The following is a 21,548-nucleotide window of genomic DNA, read 5'->3' on the forward strand; positions in this document are numbered from 1 at the left end:
ACAAGTTTGTGAAACAGGCCCTAGTTCTCTGCTTAGTTCAGGGCAGCTGATTTTAAATGGCCTTTATCTTCGTTCACTTTTAGCCCAGACCATCTTAAATACTACAATCTATTGAACAATCTTATATTGTGTTTACATGTAGTCAGCCAACAATGTGCCAGATACACTGTTGACATGATTTATAAATGTTTTTGACTGTTAAACTTTATTTAATTTACCTGCGAAAAAAATAGCGGGTTTACAGTTAGTGGAACTAAATTTAGCAGAAACTAATTGGTCCGCTAACAATTTTCAAAGTTAACAGAAATACTAATCCACTAGCAAAAAGTTAGCTTAGCAAAATAGCGGTTAGTGGATTAGTGGAAACCCACCCACCACTGGTTTCAACCAGTCTGCAGTTTTTGCATTTGTTTCTAGGAGCAGCACTGTGCAATCTTTATTCATGAGCTCCAGAACGATCAACTGAGAGCAAGGTCACATTCAATTAGTTTTTTGCCCCCCTGTCCAATGATGCCTTAGACTGCACTAATCTCTATTAGTCTTTCATTAAATATAAACACTGGGAGAATCCTAAAGCTCCTTAACAACAAAGGATGGCTGTGGGGAAGCATTACGCTAATACCTACTCACATTATCTGGCAGTGGGACTCAGAGGACAGGGGCATTGTGTTACACAAGGAAGTCCTGAAGCACTACAGGCTTTGCAAGGGTCAGCAGTTAGCATGGCGCTAAAGGATACAGATTGCAAGGCGGTCTGCTGGCTAGTCAAATGTCATGGGGTTTGCTGTGCTCCTTATGCATAAATATATTTCATATAAGAAATATTAATGGGTTCTAAGTCACCATGGAAAATTATTTGAACTAGACAGTATCCATCCATCTATCCATCCATCGTTCATAAGTTAATGCATGCATGCTTAAGAAGGACAAGCCAGTCAATAGAGCAGGGTCGGTCAAACTAACTAACTGCATGTTTTCGGACAACGGAAGGAAACCTGAGGGAACCTTCACAGCACAGCAAATGATACATTAATCAGTTGAATGATTTCGCCTTGTTTACTTGACTAGTTTGCTGATGAACCTGGTGAGATCATCAGAAGAGCTACAGGCCTGCGGCCTGTACTACGAAGTGGGGTTACTGGCTTATCGGGGTAACTTGTCGGATTTAAGGTAGTCTGGGAAAAATGTAAGTGAATGAATATGAAGTCCATTTGAATTGTGGTACCTTAAATCCAACAAGTTACCCCGATAAGCCAGTAACCCCACTTCGTAGTACAGGCCACTGCAGATGAATGATTAGCAGCACTATGGTAGACTTTACAAACATTTGTGTATTATTTCATAGACACTCTTTGCCATAAAGTTCAATCTCTCTATATTACTTTTCTCTTTTGGCAGGCCATACCAATTAGTTGCATTAACTTGTCATTTCTCAGTAACATTAGCCTGCAGTTATTTTGTTTGATCTCATTGCTAAAATGCAGTATCTTCAGGATAACAAATTGTACTGGACCATAAACGTGATAATTTATTAATAAAATAATAAAGTTAGACATTTTGTGCACAAAGATTCTAATAATAATGAAGATTCTAATAATTAATATTACCTTCATAAAAGGACACGTTTTAATAAACCAGTGAATCGCTTAAAATCAGTGGCTTGGTCATTTTACATCACAATTGTAATTACTGGTATTTGAACGACTGGGTGAAAAGATCTTGTACAGTTATTCAGTTTTAATCACAGACTTAATAAGAACTATGTATCTAAAGTTATGTTGTTAAATGACATTTTGCTCAAGGGAACCACCATCTGGTGAATAGCTCTGGAAAACTTACAAGCAATTTCTAAGAAAAACAGATAATCTTCATGTCCCTCTGTTTATATTTTTAACTTTCATTGATTAAGCAGGTAGCAGAACAAAAGTCTTATGACAAGCGTCACAGGGACAAGCGTCTGCTAAGAGTGTCAAGGAGCAGCCCGTGCTGCCAGGAAAAGGTGTAGGAAAGAAATTCGGTGAAGAAGGACGTAATGAAAAGAACCAGTTATTCATTTTATTTCAGCATCTTTATTATAATACTAATATTATATAACCATTATTTTTCATCTCTTAAAACAGTAATTCATATACTGTATGTGTAGGCATATGTGTATATGTGAATCACATATACATTATATATATATCTCCAAATAATATCTCATGTTTTCATATTGTATGATATTTGTTTCTTTACAATTTTAAAATATTCTTTTAAGTGAAACAGTAATGCTTTCTATACTCTCTGGCCAATCCCTTCATCACAATGATACTCTCTCATACTTGCGTAGCGTTGATACCTGGTTTGACTTACATATTTAGTGTAATAAATATTGACCAGTAAACCCTTTCATACTCCATTCTGACAATATCTAACTGAAGTAAGTGGTGATAATTATTTTCAATTATTACAAGGTCTTATATTTAGACCTGGACTACAGCAACTGAATAACAATATATAATGATTAAAATTAACTTAAAGGAAGATGAATAAATGGAAAGTAAAGGCATGGCCATCGATACTTCACTGTGACTGTGCAGGATTGGAGAGAGAGAGCTGAGATCCAAAAGAATAGCAGGGTGGCCCAGACACACTGTATGTTGCTGTGAAAGAGAGAGAGAGACAGATAACAGAGGGACTAGAGCAAGTTGTGTAGAAAGCATTTCAGTAAATGAACAAAGTGTACATTTGCTTCATGTTCAAACATCTGGAAGACAGAGATTCTATAAAACTTTTATAATGCTAGCTGTTATCATGATTGTTATTATAACTATTGTCATGAATGTGTCAGTGGCATTATATTTAGGAAGCAGTAGCATATTTTACCCAATTGTTTTGAATTCATGTTTATAGCATGTGAAATGGGCCACCTTCATCCTTTTTCAACAGACCATAAAAATATAAAAAATAAACAGGAACCCCCCCCCCCATATGAAAGTGCCTCTGAAGGCTGGCCCACAAAGTCTGTGGGTTTGCAGGATGAAGAAAGTTGGCAAGAAAGAACTCAGAAGATTAAACGTAAACCAACAGACCTGGAAGGTAGTAGAGCCCTTGTTGATTTGATATCTCTAACAAATAAGGGAGAATAAAAACTGAAAAGATGGGCGAAGGAGAAGTGAATCCTCCGTGTGTCGAACATCTGGGACTGCGCAAAATCAAGCCGTCACCATCCGTCTGCATACCTGCTTTTTTTTTTTTCTAAAACTAGCAAAAGGTTTTTTCTTTGAATTTGAGATAGCAGACAGCTCTATATAAAAGAGTACAGAATAAATATATACTTCATAAATCCTGTTGCTATTGACGAAACCTGGCAACCATTCACATATAGGCTGCACAAACTTAACTCTCATTTGCAATTACACTATCGTAAATAAACTGTATGTCATACCTGCTGTGTCCCCTACCCTATTCAGTTTTAAATCACCGTGAAATTGTTTTGCCCAATCATGCTGGAAGTTTATAGGTTCATGGGAGGGACTATAACTCAAAAATGATACAAAATTAATTTCTTCGACGAATAGCAATGGAACCGCAGTGAACAGTAATGGCAGTAACATTTATGAAGGTGATAATAATAATGACAGTAATAATAATTCTCATTATATGAATGACAAGATGCTTATTCCACTTAAACTGCTTAACAATCAGCATTTCAACTCAGATGCAAATATATATTCACTCAGTCGTTCATTCATCCATTTGTTCATTCATTCACCCATAATAATTTGTTCAGTTGTTTAATTTCCTTATAAAGAGTTTTTTTGGAAGGGCTGGATAGAGTGGGTAAGGGAGCAATAGTCTTATAAGTCTCTTCTCCCAAATGTCCCACTTCTCTCTCTCTCTCTCCAATTAAAAGTTTCATAATTGTCCTCCTTCTTGCTGTAGGTGCAGCCGTCGCTTTGATGTTACAGCAGTCTGTAGTTTGCCTTTATTGTCAATATAATTTTGCGGCATTTTTTCTCTAAAAAATGTGACTTTAAAAAGTCTCCTTGGTGATCGTTTTGAGGCGCCTCCCAGTTTATCAACAACTTCCCATGTACGTCTGCACACTCCCGCTTCCTCCAGCGTCCGCAGGTGTGACTCTGCGCTTGTCTCTGTGTATGGGGAGCTGCTTTTGTGTGTCAAAACATAAATGTAACAAATATGAGAGCCTACTGAGATGTCTTATAGATAAAGTCGTGGTTGATAAGGGTTCTGTGGCAAGCGGCACAGTTTACTGAGAGGAGGTCAGTTTCTAGTCAAATAGGAGTTATCAAACGGTAGTTCTTGCCAGCAGTGGAGTCTCCTATACAGAGCTCTGCACCAGCTGGGATGTTGTCACTGAGTGGGAAAAAAGCAAGTACACAAGTACCTCCACAATGCAGTGTTTATTTCCCTAGTAACAGGGAAAGTGGCCAAAATCAAACCAGAAAAATAGGAGAGTGTGAAAACATGATTGAATTGAACAGGCGTGGGGGCCAAGGCATGTAGCTGTTTGTTAATACTTTTATCTCCACTCTTTTTCTTTCTCACACTCTCAAGCACAAAAGTTGCCATTCTCCTCCTAAACTTACAAATAAGTGAGATCAAAAGGTCTGGCTGTAAAACTTTTTAGTTTTATATATATATACATCTATATTTCTCAAAATGTTACTGTTCAAATATGTCATGTAATTTAACATTTATTTAAGTCTGTTCATATGTTAGTGTGTTTAGTGTATTTTTAAATGACATTGTACCTCTGTGTGAGTGTGTGTCTCTGTGTGTGTGCTGTGTCGTGATTTGTGCACACAAGTCTGTCTGTGGTACACACGTCCACCCAACCCTTCGCTTCTCTTCCTCTCTTTTCCCATCTGCTCTTCTCTTTTTCTTCTCTTTTTATTAATCCGCTACTGTCAGTGACAGTAAACCATGCTTCCAACGGTCTGCCAATCCAATATTTACAGTTGTGATCTCTTTCTTTCTCTCTCTCTCTCTCTTGCTCTCTCTCCATTCTTTTCCTCATCCCCTTCTCTTTCACTATGTCTTCTTGGCTTCATGTCTCTTCGCTTCTCCTTCGATCGGTCTGACCCTCTCGGGGGGGTAGAGCAGAGACAGGGAATGGTGAAGAGAGCCTATGAAGGAATGCAGAGAGAAACAATTGATATGAATAAACAGAGCACGAGATGGACAACAAATAGTATATACAAGGTGATGGACAACAAAAAGTACACAAAAGGTGATGGACAACAAAGAGCATACACAAGGTGATGGACATGGTGTGACCTTGGGACTCAATGATAATTCTGACAAAATACACCACAAGAGGACATGCTTTCAAAGAAACAAGCTACAGAACTCTCTTCCTCCGTCGTTGCCCTTCCCTTTTCCTTGTCTTTTCTTTATTTTCCTCTTCTTTCCCACTAATCTCTGTTCTCTGTCCTACATCTTTATCTCACCTGTCCATCAGCCTTTTCAATGCTCGCTCGATATTCATGCGGTGACCAACACGGGTCACCCCCAGGTCCAGGTAGTCCTCCTTGGTGAGGGAGGGGAGGTGCGTGCCGTCGATCTCATTGTCCAAGAACTTCTCCCTGTGCTCTCCCAAGTTCAGATAGCCCAGCCAGTCGGCAACGTCGTATTTCGTCCAGTACGGGAGAGGCTTGGAGGCAAAGGGCTTGGTGGACGGAGGCAGGGGCAGGTGCGGATAGCTGAGGCAAGCTGGCGGCGGGAGCGGATGCAGCGGAGGAGAGGACGTGCCTGATAGGAATTGGGTTGGGGAGAGGGAGCGGGAGACCACCAGTGAGGAATTGGGAGGGGGCGCCCCGGAGGGAGCAAAGAGAGGCGGTGAAGGTGAGAAGTAGGGGTCTCCCAGGGGATTGGCTGGCGACGGCGGGGTGATGGAACCCCTTAATTCATAGGGGCTGCCATATAAGGGTGTTGTAGGAAGAATCGGAAGAGAGGAAGGACGAGGGGGGCCAAGCTTTGGCCTATCAGACAAAGAGATAAGTGGGCTGGGTGCACGGCGGCGCTGTAAGTGGTGGGAATGGCTGTGAGACTCAGACCTTCTGGATTCCCGGCTTGGGGCGAACTGGAATTCCAAGGCCTTGCTTCGGTATGAGTGTCTGTGCTTGGGAGAGGTAGGGTATGGGGAGTAGGAGGGGGACAGGGGGGAGTGGGTTTGTGGGGACTGGGAGCGTGCGGTAGGGGGCTGCGGGGACGGAGAGCGGGCCCAGTTGGGGTAGAGCGATGGCTGAGATGATGGGGAGGGCGAGGGCGTTGGGGACAGGGCTGGCTGGGGAGTTAGAGTGGGAGAGGTGGGCAGTGGAGAGGGGGAACGAGCTGTGGGGGTTGGAGGGCTCAGGGCCGAGGAGGAGTCTTCAGAGAACCTGGACGAAAGACAGAGGGCAGGAGTTCAGTAGCTTTTCATTGAGGAACACAGCTCCTCTGCACTGACATCGAATAAAACAGCTGAGCAAGAGCAGGAGGAAGACAGAGAGAATCCCTGAGTAACCTTGCTGTTTGAGGCACAGGCAGACAGACAAGAACGGTATTGACGATTACCGGAAAGAGAGGAGGCTTAAATCCGTACTCACACACACATTTTTGTATATAATCCCTACATATGACCAAAGACTATCCATTTGTCTGTGGATTCTTCTTGGTGCCCAGTGACAAAATATACTGTATATTGCATGTAGAACAGTACAAAAAGAAAAAGAAGAATCTAGAAAAATATCAGATGCCGAAGCACAGGGGACAGATATTTCGAGAGGGGAGTCATACATTGTGCTGACACACTGTTGACTCAGTCACAGTGTAGCAGGGGGGAAGTGACTCAGTGCTGTTTTAATGATGACACACAGGGCTTATCCACACCAGTCACAAATAGAGTAAACAGACACGCCCAGCGTATGGGATGCAGGACAGGACACCAAGACTTTGCAGTAGGTCACAGAAACACAAGTAAAAGCAAACCTGTCCAGAGCATGAGAGACATCTTTCACAAACATACATGCTCGAGACTGCAAGGAAAACACTGAGGAGTGACAAATCTACCTGGACATACATGACTTTCAACAAGGACATTTAGACATATGATACAGATGTCCAACACCAAGTGGAGCCACAGACCGCGAGCAGCCGTACCTGTGTCTAGCCAGGGACCTCTGTCCTCCCCAGCCCTCCATGCTTTTGTTGCCCATCTGCTGCAGCTTGGAACTCAGTTCGTTGATGATGCTGGCTTTCATACTTGAGAGAGGGGGGTGCAATTTCCGTCCTTCCAGAAATACAACACCCCCGTGCGTCCCCTCTTCTCCTGTGCCTTCAGGCCCCCCCCCAGTGCCCCCTTCTCCCCAGAGGGGTTTTAGCTCTGGTGTCCGAGGCCTCTCAATATAGAGGGAGGAATGAGTCCCCAAGCTCTGGCTCTCCCGAACTCTATAGCCCTCATGTCCATTCTCTTCCTCATTGACTTCCTCGCCTTCTAAGACTTCCTCGGCCACTTCCTCTCTCTGTCTTTGGGTGTGAAAGGAGGGCGGCGCAGTGTTGGTCTGTCGATGAAGGTCTGGCACCGACCTCCCACCTTCCTTGTAGCGCTGTACTTTTGGGTAGGTAGAGGGCGCTGTCTTTGAGTTGTGCATCTCAAACGTTTGCCCATCTAAATAAGTCATATAGGAATCGAGGATGCCACTGCCCCTGTCCCCTGGCACCCCCCCTATTCTTTCTCCCTTTTCCCCTCTCATTCCTCCCATCCCTAAGATGTTGTCCAGATGGTGGTCACTACTGCTGCGACTGTCCAGCTCCTCAATCCCAGAATCTACCACGGTCTCCAGGGACTCCCCACTTTTGGCGGAAGTGTGGGTTTGGTCGATGGTCTTGCCCCCACCCGCACTTGCGGTAGTGGTTGCCGCATGCTCCAAGTGCATAAGGGTGGTTGTGGTGGGTGTAGGTGCAGTTGAGGTTGGGGTGGTGCTCACATAGCTCACAGTCGTGGTCGCAACAGATATCCCCCTGTCTTGGGCAGAATTGGCTGTGGGGGTGGGACTGCGGACCACTACGGTGGTCGTGGAAGGAGCAGAAAGAGGGGGAGGGGTGGGAGAGGAGTGTCCCGCATTCTGTGTGCTGTTGTAGAGATGGTGAGAGTGACTGACAGATAGGGGTCTATGGAAGGTGGAGGTGGTGGGAGGAGAGATCGAAGCAGGGGCTGACGATTCTGACAGAGATGGCTGGAGGGTGGAGGGTGATGGTGGAGCTAAAGGGCGGGAGGAGGAGGAGGAAGGGGAGAGGGCTGATTGGGTTAGGTTGGCTACCTCACTGTCATAGGACGTAAGGCTGGATGTGGTGGAATCCCCCGCCTGGGGGGATGTAAGTGGCGTGTGGGAAGGAAAACTTCCTATGAAAGGCTCTTTTTGTCCTGATGGAGGTGGGGGAGGAGGTGGAGGGGGAGGAGGAGGTGGTGGAGGCTTTATGGAAGCGTGTAGGTTACTGGTAATCATTCCTCCCTGATGACCATACCCTGACATTCCTCCCAGACCCCTATCAAAGCTATTGGCGAATTGTAGAGGTGGAGGCAAGGGGTCAGCGAAAACAAACTCATCATCTATGTCTACTGAGGGGGCAGGAGGCGGAAGTACCATCAAACCCAAGCCTCCATTTTCTCCTCCTTCGCTGCCCTTTGTGGGGGCTGGGGCCACCGGGGGAGGGGAGGGGGGAGTCACAGAGAGGATCGAGGCATTGGTGTCACTTTCCATGCGCAAGAAAGTGGGTCTCTGTGGTGGGGCTTGATGGGAAGAGGATTGGGATTGCAGCTGGGAAGCCTGCTGCTCCGGCTTCTTCCCGTACGCCTCCCTCTCCCGCTCCCTGTAGCCTAGCTGATAGTTCTGCGACTGGTAATGATGTGTGTGGATTGGCTTATCTTCTGAAAATCGCACTCTCAACCCCTCCCTGGGTCCCACTTCTTTCTCCTTCTCACTGCCCTCCTCATCCCACACCCCTCCACTACGGTATATCCTCGGGGAAGGTGGGCGGCCCGGTGTGGAGGTGGTGGCAGCGAGAGAGGAAGATGTGACGAGGTAAGAGGAGCTGGAGGACTGGGAAACCGAGGCGGTCGAGGAGGAGGCGATGTGGGGTAGCAGGGATGGTGAGGTGGCGATAGACGGGAAGGCCCCGACACTGGAGAGCTGGCGCCCAAAGTGGTGCTCGCCCCTCTCCCTGCGCATCCTCCCATCATCTTTTAGGGCCCTCTCCCTAGCAGCCAGGGCCAGGCCAAGTGGGGAAGAGGGATCCAGAACCTTCCCAGTCAATGGGTGGATGAAGGTGGTAGCTGGCTGTTTCCCTGCCCGATAGAAATCAGTTGGTACAGATTTGGGCTGGTAGTCACCAGCGGGTGCTGGCGTAGAATATTCCGGGAGCCCGAATGCGGGGGGCATGCTGCGTGCATGATGGATGAAGGTGTCTCCAGAGAACATGCCCTCGTCAATGGATTTGGATGGGCGCAGGCGGGGGGACGGGTTCTCCATCTGGGCGCTGTGCTGCTGCGTTGTCGGGGTCCTCCCTCCACCCAATCCCAATCCAACCTCATCCTCAGCTGAGATGAAGAAGGACGCGCTCTTCCTTCGTGCTTCGTGGAATCGCTCCCTGTCCCTGCGGGCCGCCCCAACTATGGCTGCCCCGAACTGACTGGTGAAATCCACACTCTCCTGGGCACGGAGGGATGGGAGAGAAGGTCGGAAGGTGGATGAGGGGACGGGGTTTGCTGGAGTCGATCCCGCCGCAGGGCTGGGGGTGGATGTTGGGGGCTCGGCGGGCTCTCCGGGCGATGGTTTGGCTTCAGTGTCTGGTGGTGGCTCTGCATCCACACTGCTGCCCTGGCTGCTCCGGCCGCTGCTGCTCGTGGAAGGTGCCTTAACAATGATGGTCGGGATGGGGATGGAGCTTTTTTCCACAGGAACTTGGGACTTGAGAGCGTGCGTGGGTGTCTGGTTCTCAACTTTGGACTGTTTGACTAAGTGGCCCTTTCCTCTCCTGGCACCTCCTTTGGGTGCACCCCCGCCACCCCGCCTGGCCTGCTCCGCCCCTGTCCATGCGGGACACTGGCTGCTGGGAGGCCTGGCTCTGCACAGACGGCTGCTGCTGGCTCATGGGAGCCACGCTGGATGGGGGGACGGCATTGCTGTAGCCCCTCCTCAAAACTGCCGCCCTCCCTGCTGCGGCTCCTACAGATTCTCCAACGTACATGCTGCCTTTGCGAGTGGGCCGACTCGGCTGAGGGTGGGAGGGGTGCGACGAAGGGTGGGAGAAAGGGGCTGCATGGTCCACACCCCCGCTGCCGCCACCCGGCCCTCCACGGCCTGTCTGGGAATAGTGGACTGCCTGCGAGTAGAGCTGGTATTGCGACGACGTGGAAGCCTGGGACACCGAAACTGAGGGCTGTTTCTGCAGCTGTTTCCCTCTCCAGCCCAAGGAGGGCCCTGCAGAGAAAGGAGGGTCAGGTGGGGCAGTGGTGGGGGGCGGAGGGATGTCATCAGAGCCAGGAACCGATAGGCTGCGTGAGAACTTCATAGCCGGAGGGTGAAGGTACTGCTTCTCCTCCTCTGTAACACCTGGAGCAAAGCCAAGTGCAGAGAGTAAGAATGCACATACTCGAAAGCGAAGTATAACGACTAGATAGGACTCTGAGAAACATCTCGAAAAAGGAGGAGCTAGCAGCCAGCTGGACCATGACGACTTACAGGGCGCCAATGATGTCAAACCAAACTCATCACTCATTTTGAATTCTACCACTGGGACTATGCTGGTATCTGTCTGTCCATGTCTTTTGGTCTTGGTTCGTTCTTTGTTAAATTGCACTTAAGTGAGCTGCATGTTCCTTCGTGCCCTTGCTATGCCTACGTGGGTTTGTCTGCACCACAGCTTCAGTGAGTTTGCTCTGGCGTCTGTATATCTGTCGCAACAGACAGACATACAGATGAGTACAGTCCAGCCCAGTACTGTCCTAGACAGTACTGACCTTTACTGTACACGGCTGTACAGTAGAGACACAGAGCACAAAACGGTACAGACAAAGCAGACTGGAGCCTTACGTATCGTATAGCACAGTCACGCAGAACAGTACAGTGAAGTACGGACCAAGGACGGACAGACAGATAAACAGACAACCTCACCGATGGATTTCTGTCGCAGCATCATACCGTGCTGTGGAGCATGGCCTGACATTAATTGTGCTCGGTCATAGCCAAACCCTGATCCCGATGACATCATGCCGACTCCTGATTGGTCGTAATTTGCCTGCTGAAAAGAAGCAACAGACAGGGAAAAAAATAAACGCAGTCAGTGGAAATGCTAACATAAATTACCTAAAGAGGAAACATGGACAAGGCCTGACATTCACATCCTCATGCAAGTACAGGCAGTTCTTGACCGATGTAAGTAATCCGTTCCATAAACTATACCCCCCCATTCCATTCAAGACACCTTATAGCAAAAAACACATAATCAATAAATTTACTACTAATACATAATAAAGAACACATTAAATAAATGAAAAGATAAAGTGTAAATTCGCAGGTGTACGCCGACTTTTTGCATTAGCGCTTCCTTAATCTCTCAGATATCTTGGGCATAAGTTTGGATTTAGGCAAGTTGACTTTACATGAGTCAGGAGCTGCCTCTATATTTAATTCATCTCGTCTGCTCTTCTGTTGACTTGCAAGGAGTTAGAAGGTCTCATAGTAAACTTTGCAGAGTAGTAGTCAAACCATATTTGGCGAACAAGTATTGCAGGGGAACTTGTCTGTCTGACACTCCAAGATCTGGCTTTCTCTGTGGGGACTGTCATGCTGCCTGGCACAGACTCACAATGGTGTGACATTCCGATTTGTAGCATAGCGAAAACAGACCCATGAATTATAAAGTTACGTGCAGCCAAAGGAGTGTTAGGAAGATGCCGGAGACTGTACGCAGGAGCCTAAATCCTAAACCAGAAGTTCTCAAAGTTTTTGGTCAAAGGTCCACATCAGCTTTTAGTTCAGAGGTCCGGATTGATTTTCAATAACAAGACAGCATTTCAACTTTAAGAAATAAACAATAATCTTCCATATGGACACCAATATATAACAACAATGGGTACTTTTTCACGCTCGTTTATTGTTTCGACTGTCTGTCATGGGGGGGAGGGGTTTGACGAATTATATTGGTACGGAGTTTGGTGATTCTACATTGTATTTTTGAACTTCAAACCATGTTAAGCCTTTTTACGTTAACCATATTGATTCTTAAGGTGCATTGGGTCCAGATTAATTTGCGGTTCGGTCCTCATCCAGACTGCGGTCTGGACTTTGTGAAACCCTGCCCTAAACAAACCACACAGGATTAGAGTAAAATGTGTGCTATACTTCATTGGAGTAGATGCCTCTGTTCTTGTCTCGCTTTCCACCATGAGGCCGTGGCCCTTGTCCTTCAGAAGTGCTGATAGTCTGCTGGGCAGCCGCCAGGATCTCATCTAGCTTATCTGTGAGGGAAGGAAGTACAGAGTCCGTCCACGCATCTTCCTGTCCAATACAGGGCCTGGCAAGCACTCGAGCAGTAAATTTGTCTGTACTCTTACTTAATGCCATCTGATAGACCGTCCTCTTCTTCTCCGAAACCTGCGAAGCCTCGAATTCTGAAATGACAGAAACTTCTTACGTTTTATAAGTTAAACAAGGACGGCGTTAAATATTATCACTGTGCACACGCACACACAAACACAAGGGATCTACGAACAGAGCACATGAATAGATAATGGAGGGAGTAGCCATCGTCACCTGCTTTTTTCTTCCAAGGAGAGGCAGCTGCAACATCCAAAATGGAGAAGGATTTAATTGAAGTATTGCTACGAGCCCCCGTATTTCCGATTAGTGTAAACATTCAGATTATTGCGTTAGCAGTGCTAACTTGTACATGTGAGAGTGGATGGCTACATGCTTTCCGTTCAGATGAGGTGTAATCTATCGCAAAACAGGTGTATCTCTCTCACCTTTCTCCACTATTAGATGTCCATGCAGCAGGAACAGAAATAGAAAAGATGAGTTTTGAGTCACACATAGATTGTTTTTGCCCATGGGGATACCAGTGGGGTTCATGTGATTTTTAATTTTTTCCTTTGCTTCTGTTTTTGTCCCGGTCACTGCGAGCTGCACACAGGTCTGGTGTACGTGTCACGTGTCGAGAGTGGATGGTGTGATGTGCATTCTAACACGCCGATATCTGGAGTGGGGGGTAGTGGCTGGCTTTTGGTAGAGGCTGCCTCATTACCGCATTAGCATTGTGGGTCAAGGGCTTAACTGCTACGCTGCCTCAACACCGCCTTAGGTCATAGTGTTGGCATGTAGCATTTAATAGTATGTTTGATGGGGAGGCCAGCCTGCCTCAGAGGCAGGGCGTGCTGGACAGGAGTGCAGTGAAATGGGGGACTTATGGATTCTGGAAGATTCTCCTAAGCATAGGTAATGCACCATATACTGCAGAGGTTCAGCCTAGCAGTTTCATAATGAAAATCCTCATTCTTTATTAAGTGATCTGCGAAACATGTAGCAAAAGTTAATACATGTGCTTAACCAAAGTCTGTGGTGTGATAAACATGTTTGGTTGAATGTCAATAATGTACTGAAATACATCCACAAACAGACTCAAAACCTCACTTTCCTGCTGTGGACCGATTGAAAGACTCGAGAAAAGAGGTATCATTCGTCAGAGTGCAATTGTGGATTCTGCACAGCTGATTCCACTGCAGGAGATTCATCTTCATCCCCCAAGATGCTCCAAGGTTGCTGGAGCAAAATATCTGGCAACTGCCTCTTAAAGGGGCCGAGCACTGGAATGATACTCCTCAATCTTTAAATCCAGTATCCGGAATGGAGAAACGTGAAAGTGAAGTTCTGAGACATGTAAGACAAAACAATCAATACCATGGTTAATGGGAAACACTTTTAACGGCCCTTAAAGGAGAATCAACCAGAAATAACACAGGATGTTACAAAGAAGAAACATAGCTGACTGTAAACACAACTCTGTCTTTGAGAGACCTCGCTGGGCCAAGCCTCCAAGACTCAGCTCCTGTAAACGGCACCTGTAGTTGAATTCCTGCAAGACCACTGCTTTTCTTCTGTGATTATCTGAAGTGACATACTTTCCATAATCATAGCTAATTGCCCCCCTGAGAGATGTGCCACAGTGCCACCCACTGCCAGCGTGTTGCACCTCAAGTCCTGCTGATTTTCTGCTCCCTATTCTGTTACTAGGACAACGTACTGTCACTTAGATACAGGATGTTAGTGGGGAATATTGGGAGTCCTTCGGAATGACATTTGGGCTGTGGGTTGGTGGGTAGAGAGGGATGAAGGGGGGGATTGGTTGGGCTGGGGAGATTTCAGGGTCAGTCGGGTGTTGCAATATTAGGGTTACCTGCAGTACGGGTGCTGGAAGGGACTGTGGAATTTCTGCAAGAACAGTGAAATCCACTGAAAACTGCAGTTCACTTTTTATTTCCTTGTTGGTTAATATAAAACTCTTTCACAGAAGTATGTGAATTTCAAGATGATCCCTGCTCGTTACATGGCCAATATTATTGACCACTCCCTTATACTTTCTGTGTACCTTACGGCCAATCCCCGTTTCTCTTCCACTATCCTACTAAGGGCTCACCAATCCATCTTATCACCCTACTTCTTTCACTGCTTTTCAGCCTCTTACTTTTTCATTTAGCTAATGACATTTGTGGATGCTCCCGTCCCCCCTTTGTCACTGGCTTGCTGGGTTATTTTTCAGTCTCGTCCCTCCCCCTCATTGTGCCTTACCCATTTCCTCCAGCTCTGAGGTCATGGATTTGGAGCGCAATGCAATTGCAGGTGGAGTCAGTCTCTTACTCTGCTGGGGAACTGCCAAGAAAGAGGAATAAAGAACCAAGCGGGAGATGGGGGTGGCAAATCAGATGTTTCACATGCATAATTATAACACAGATAATTGTTGTAGATGTATAACAATACAATGCAAAATGTTTGATATAAAATCATTCTGCAAGTGTACAATATGTATAATAATCTTTATTTCTGATAACAAAAGTATCACCAACCTATAACGAAACATCTCCTTTCAGTTCTAAAGTTAATGATGATTGCTACTTGATAATTACTGATACAATTTCAGCCTTGAAAGACTGCAAAGCATACTCCTAATTTAACCACATGTCCATTGTTCCTTGGCAGCCCTTTACCTTTTTTTCTGGACGCCTCCTCCATCTCCGGGTTGCGCGTTACCATGACGACTTTGACCATGAGGCTGTTGCCTCCTTGGCGGATCATGTTGACCACCTGCCGGTGCCCCACCTTCACCACATTGTGACCGTTCACCTTGGGTTGATGTCAGGGTCAAGAAAAAGAGGCAGTCAAGAAAAGCTCTGTGAACGAATCATGCTAGCAGATGAACAGCTGCTGTATTTGCATTGTTTACCAGAGGCCTGCAAAGCCATGCTACTTTGAGTCATTTATAAAGCCATGGTATGTCTGATATACCAGGCCTTGGAGACACACCTCAATAAGGAAGTCTCCCATTCGCAGGCCAGCTCTCCAGGCTACTCCCCCCTCATCAACCGACTCCAGGTACTGCAGCGCCGGGAATGCTGGGGTTGGAGTAAACTCCTCGATTGGAGTCTGAGCTAGAGAGAGAGAGGATGCAATGAGAGAGGGGAGAAGCGCAGATAATTAGAAGAGAAGGGGCCTGCCGGAAGAGTGATGAGGCGCATTTATGAATATATATCCATGTGATGATGGAGGATTGGTATGCGCTGTGGCAATCGCAGCACGCCTTGAGGAACATGAGAGAGAAGGTGAAGCCAAAGGCGGCGAGGAGCAATGGACAGCATGGGGTGAAGGCAGGGGGGCGGGACGGTGTGAGAGGGACAGCTGACCTTTGGCACCCCGCAGCACAAAGCCAAAGCCCTCGTTGTCCTTCTTCTGCAGGAGCACGGTCTTCTCTTTGATGATGTAGTCACTGGGAGAGAGTGGTGTAGGAAGGGGAAGTCAGTTCTGCGTGCATTTCACCGTAGGACTGAGTGACACCCTGTCACTGACCACCGGGCTGAGAACCATAAAGAGAGATGAGGCATGCATGTTGGAGGGTAACCTCGCTTCTGTCCTGCACATCGGTGGAGGTCCTGTAAAGGCTGGCTGACTGCACTGCAACCGGCAGGCACAGGGCCGCTTCATGCCATTCCACGCGGGGGAGATAAATGTTTAAAGGCTGAATCGGCGAGCAAGTTTAGCGGGCAGATGGCGGCCACGCCTTCGGGTTCCCCCCACTGTTGGGGGTATGGGGAGAGCCACGCGACTCACATGCCCAGCACTCTCCCCCTTCCCTAGTGACATCACCACCTGTGCAGGAAATGCCAGCAGTGATCGCTGACCAATCACAATGGCCACACTGACTCCAGACCTATAGTAGATAAGGATGGGTTTATAATAGGTTTGGAGCAGTAACAGCCCTGGGATAAAAGGGGCCCAAAGTCTCAGTGCCTCATGTACAAGGTATGAAAAAAGATCTGGAGAAGACTGGGAAGTGAGGAACACAAATGCTGAAGAGGTGGACACTGGTCCAAGCTCACTGGTGGCTGGCGTAATCCAGCACAGAACCTCCTAAGGAGCTATATTCCATTACGTGGACCTCACAGCTGAAGATCCAAGTGTTCGGTGTGTTCCACCCATGCCCTGTCCTCTCAGGGCTTTGTCCCTGTCTCCCCTTGCCATCTCCTTGTTCTGGTGTTATCCTTTCCCAAACCAGACACTTAGTCACTTTGTCTTTCATCTTGCCGACGTGTCAATCAGCGAGTCAGCGTGCCAATCAGCCATTGGCAGTAACAGTCACAGTGTTGGCTGTAGCAGTCACACCGGCGGCTGTAGCAGTCACAGCAGCAGTTGTAGCAGTTACACCGGCAGCTGTACCAGTCACACCAGCAGCTGTTGCAGTTACACTGTGGGCTGTAACAGTCACACAGTCAGCTGTAGCAGTCACACCAGCATCTGTTGCAGTCACATTGTCGGCTGTAGCTGTCATACTGTCGGCTGTAGCTGAGACGCCAGCAGCTGTAGCAGTCACACAGTCGATTGTAGCTGTGTCACCGGCAGCTGTAGCAGTCACACAGTCGATTGTAGCTGTGTCACCGGCAGCTGTAGCAGTCACACAGTCGATTGTAGCTGTGTCACCGGCAGCTGTAGCAGTCACACAGTCGGCTGAGGCACTAACACCATCAGCTGTATCAGTCACACTATTGGCCTGCTCGGAAGCCAGCCGCATACAGTGTTCAGCTACTGTAACTTACTGTCCAAACACGCTGCTAATCTCACCATACTCTGGCACATTAAGTGCCCCTCAGCATCTGTCTCATGCTCTCTGGTTCCGTCTCTCTGCGTTTCTTCTGCTCTCCAAAGAACCTGAGACCCTTGTCCCGCAACTGGTAAGTTTTAAAGATGCACGGGGATATTCCAGGGGACCCCACTGCTATTACACCGGATTAAACTCCCAGCCCGTCCACACTGCCTGTGTCACTGTTTGTCTGTCCATCCTTGAAACCTGTGTGAAGCATGTAATGCTGAACACAGAGCCGTATCGTTTTATCCTCCCTTGATGCTTCCTTATTCCTGCCTCCTTGCCCTCAGCACCATTCTGATGGAGGCATGTATCCCTGCATCTCTGCTACAGTACCTGCCTCACTCTGCCGTTTTTTCCTGTCCGTCTGTACATACTGTCCTATCAGCCCACTTCCAAACTGCAGCGCAAAGGCTGCTCCGCTCATGCATTCCGCTCTGTGTTCGGCTTATATACAGAGGAAGCAGCTGCGTGTCTCCACAGAGCACATCCTGTAAACACACACACAGACACATACGCACGCCCCAACCCGCCCCCCAACCAAGCAAAGCAACAGCATCGATACCTGTTTAAGAATGCCGTCTCCCGCCTCTTTTCCCCTCTATATCTCTCTATTCCAACAGCAGTTCCCCAAACCACGCAGCCCGATCCACACAAACACGCACACACACACAGTTATAAGCCCAGCAATCTGCCAATCAGAATATCATCAATTTCGGATTCCCCCCCAGAGAATCTATCAGTCTGAGACGCACGCCGCATGCTGACATGTTGGGAGGGAGAGGCATTCCGGGGGAAGCTGCCCAGCGGATTCGCACAGTAAATACACGGAAAGGGAGCCATGGAGACGAGCCCCTGCATCCGGCTGGTGCCCCTGTGCCTCCCCAAGCCGAACACACACTCGCACACGCACACGGAAAATGCACGGATTCGCACCGCTGCCCGTCGGCCTACCCCATGCTCACATGTACTCCTCCATCCAGCCATGTCCTCGCACATGCATCAGCCTCTCGCCCTCCATCTCTCCGTCTCTCCATCACCCTCTCCCTCCCTCCACAGCCGGCATGGAAAAAAAAAAAAGCCACTACCTGTAAATGAACCAAACGCTCCTGTTTTTGGGGCCTAGGGATGGCCAGGAAGAAGAGAGGGAGAGAGGGAGAGATAGATCCCCCTCTCCGCATCCCCCCATCGCCATTTCCCCCCCCTCCTCCTCCTCCTCCTCGTCTTCCAGCGAGAGAACAGCCAGGGAGAGCCGCGAGAGGGGAGGAGAGGAGGAGAGAGAGACAGAGCGAGAGAGAGAGAGGGCCTAGCACTCCCAGGCCCTTCATGCTTAAGACAGAGCGAGAGAGGAAGAGAGAGAGAGCGAGCGAAAGAGGGAGGGAGACGCTTTTCTTTGACTGCGACAGTGAGAGAGAGGGAAAGAGAGAGAGTGTGCGAGAGCGAGGGAGGGATGGAGAAAGGGAGTGAATGAGAGAGGGGGGAGGGGCAGCCAGTGTCATTTGACATATAAGAGGGAACGGGAAAATTAGGTAATGTTGGGAGGGGGGAGAGGAGTGACTGGGATCGCCAATTTTATGACTGTGCTGATTTCAGACACATACAGAAGCGGCTTAACGCCATCATCGGATTCATGCACACACTGCTGACGGCTGGCTAATGGCAGCTGACAAATGCAAACACGTATACAGCAAACACGCCCTTATGTGCACAAAGCCTTACATAAGGAATGCTACATTTAAAGCAAGGGAAACTGAACCCAAACGCATGCATCAGATGCTAAAAGCTAAAGCTAAAAACATAAAGCCATCGAAAACCCATTCGGCATCAAACCCATTCGGCTGATACTCGATCTCTATGTCTTGGGTTACAGCTGAGAGTTTTTATCCTGGAGACTGAAATAAGCTTACAGTACATGAGGCCTAATCCATCAACTCTCCCCATTGTTGGACTTTCCCCAGCACTACGTCCATTAGACCAACCAACAAAGGTTTTTGTTGCTTATTGGAGCTCATTCCTCAAAATGGAATCATTCAGCTTTTGGGGTTCAGCCCTGATTCTTCCTGACTGGCACTGGAGCACAAAATGTGATGAAATTCAGCATGTGTGACCAAAAATCATTATGGTTAAACAGTTATGACTGGAATAGGAATTATCTTCAAAACAAATCTGTATGCAGAGAATATATAAACATATATTAAAACAATCAAACCACAATGAGGTGGAAGGAAAAGATCATTATAGAATTCTAATTTAATATTAGAATATTAGAACTAATTTAATAAAACTTTACATATTAGTTTTCAAAAAAACAGAAAAGACCCAAAAATGCCAATTAGATGCAAAAATTGACAGTTTAAAACTCCAAGAGGTGATGCCATGTTTCAATTTCAACGCTGTTGATCCAACTAAGAAATCTGATCTCGCTTTTTGACTCAGATCTGTGCTTCAGTACTTGTGCTTGCTAATTCTGTGCCCTACAACACAGATATGCTTAAAAACTAAGCTGATCTCTTGTTCTCCTCGTCACTACCACAGCAGTACAGATTACCGCAAAGCCTCCGTTTCAGGGAGTCTGAATTGCACCTTTTCTACTCTATGGTGAATACTGTTATAAGCATCATAACCAGAACTAGAAAACATGATCACTTTAGACTTGTAACTTAGAAACTCTACTTCAGGAGACTTAAGAATTAGTGCTCCTACATGAATGGAATGGCTGAACTCAGCATGCACCTACAAACAGGAAGTAGTGCTCTCCAAACAAACATGCAGGTCTTGTTAAAACGGAAGTGATGCCTGTACAGATTTAACAGCAGACTGAACTGGAGGAGCTTTGACTGCAGGCTAGCCGTGCCGTGCTGGATCTGCCGGAGCTCTTATCTGTAAGCCTTTGAGTACACGCCTGTCACATTGCTACCTGCTGGCTATGCTGGTGTCCACGTCTCCTGTACGAGGCCCTGTCGCGGCCCCCCAACAGTCAGTGCTGCGTCAAATGACAAGCCCTGCAATTGGCGGAGGGGCCCTGCTCTCCCCCAGCTTGGACAAGTTCAGGATGGTTCAGAAGATTCAGGTTTCCAGACACTCAGCCTGTTTTTCTCTGACTTTTACCACGTTTAATTTTTTAAAATGTGACATGCTTAAGAAATCGTTTCAAGTCTACAATTAAGTCTACTTGCATTAGATAGGGCACATTAACAGAATAGCAATGACTCTGAGGCGTACCTCAGCACATACTTGGATAGGCGGCGCTGGTGTGCATGTTCTAGCTGTATTGCTAATAGCAGAGGTGGAGATTTCAGGTCCAGAGAGTACAACTCCAGACCATGGTTTTCTTCCAACCAACCAGTTGAGTATAAAGACTCACAGAAATAGAGCAACAAAATCTTGGTCTGGATTTGTAGTCTCCGGTCCTGAAATCGCCACCTTTGGCTAATAGCTCCTTTAAGCACAGGACCACTTCATACACCAAATGTCACTGGTTTTTAATGTCACTGTTATGGCTTTCCATGAAAGTACTTAATTTAAAAACCATAAAACTATAACAACTTCCATCTTAAAACCATTTTTATTTTATTAAAGGCAATAAGTCGATTTTATTGTAATTTATCCAAAAATTTATCTTTCATTTTAATAAATTATGAAGTGATTTTTCTCCCTGTACTTTTGTTTATGCTACTTTCAGTTTTCATTACAGACAATGACTGCTGTGCCACTGCTTACCATGTCCATACATTCACCTTTCATAAGCGTTTATCCAGGACAGGGTCACAGTAATTGACTGCAATAGCGCACATAGTGACATTTAGAGAACGTTCCAGACAATGTCAGACTGGAAAAACACATGTTGGGGCCCTATTCAGGTACCAGGGTTGGGTTTAGGATTTTTTTTATGTTCTAATTTCATCCCTTAGCATTAAGGGGTAGAAAGGGCCTCTTCAGGAAATCCACCCACTTATTTGGGCTACCTGAAACATGGGCTGCGGAAGGGGGGTAAGGCAGGTACCTTTTAGGGAATCATGAAGAATGGCGAACAAAAAATAAATTAGTAATTAAAGAAAAGATAAAATCTTTAAAAATATCCATGATTTTTAGGCAAGGCAAATAGTATTGCTCACTCTCGAGTTTTACAATTTTACTTCTTATTAGACTGTATA

General features: G+C 46.9%; 1 pseudogene; it reads right to left on the reverse strand.

Moving 5' to 3' along the window:
• Positions 1-2,079: 2,079 nt before the first annotated feature.
• Positions 2,080-21,548, reverse strand: part of LOC125742062 (SH3 and multiple ankyrin repeat domains protein 1-like) — a 71,239-nt pseudogene continuing 51,770 nt past the window's right edge.

This window comes from Brienomyrus brachyistius, chromosome 5, assembly GCF_023856365.1.
Source record: "Brienomyrus brachyistius isolate T26 chromosome 5, BBRACH_0.4, whole genome shotgun sequence".
Classification (NCBI taxonomy): domain Eukaryota; kingdom Metazoa; phylum Chordata; class Actinopteri; order Osteoglossiformes; family Mormyridae; genus Brienomyrus; species Brienomyrus brachyistius.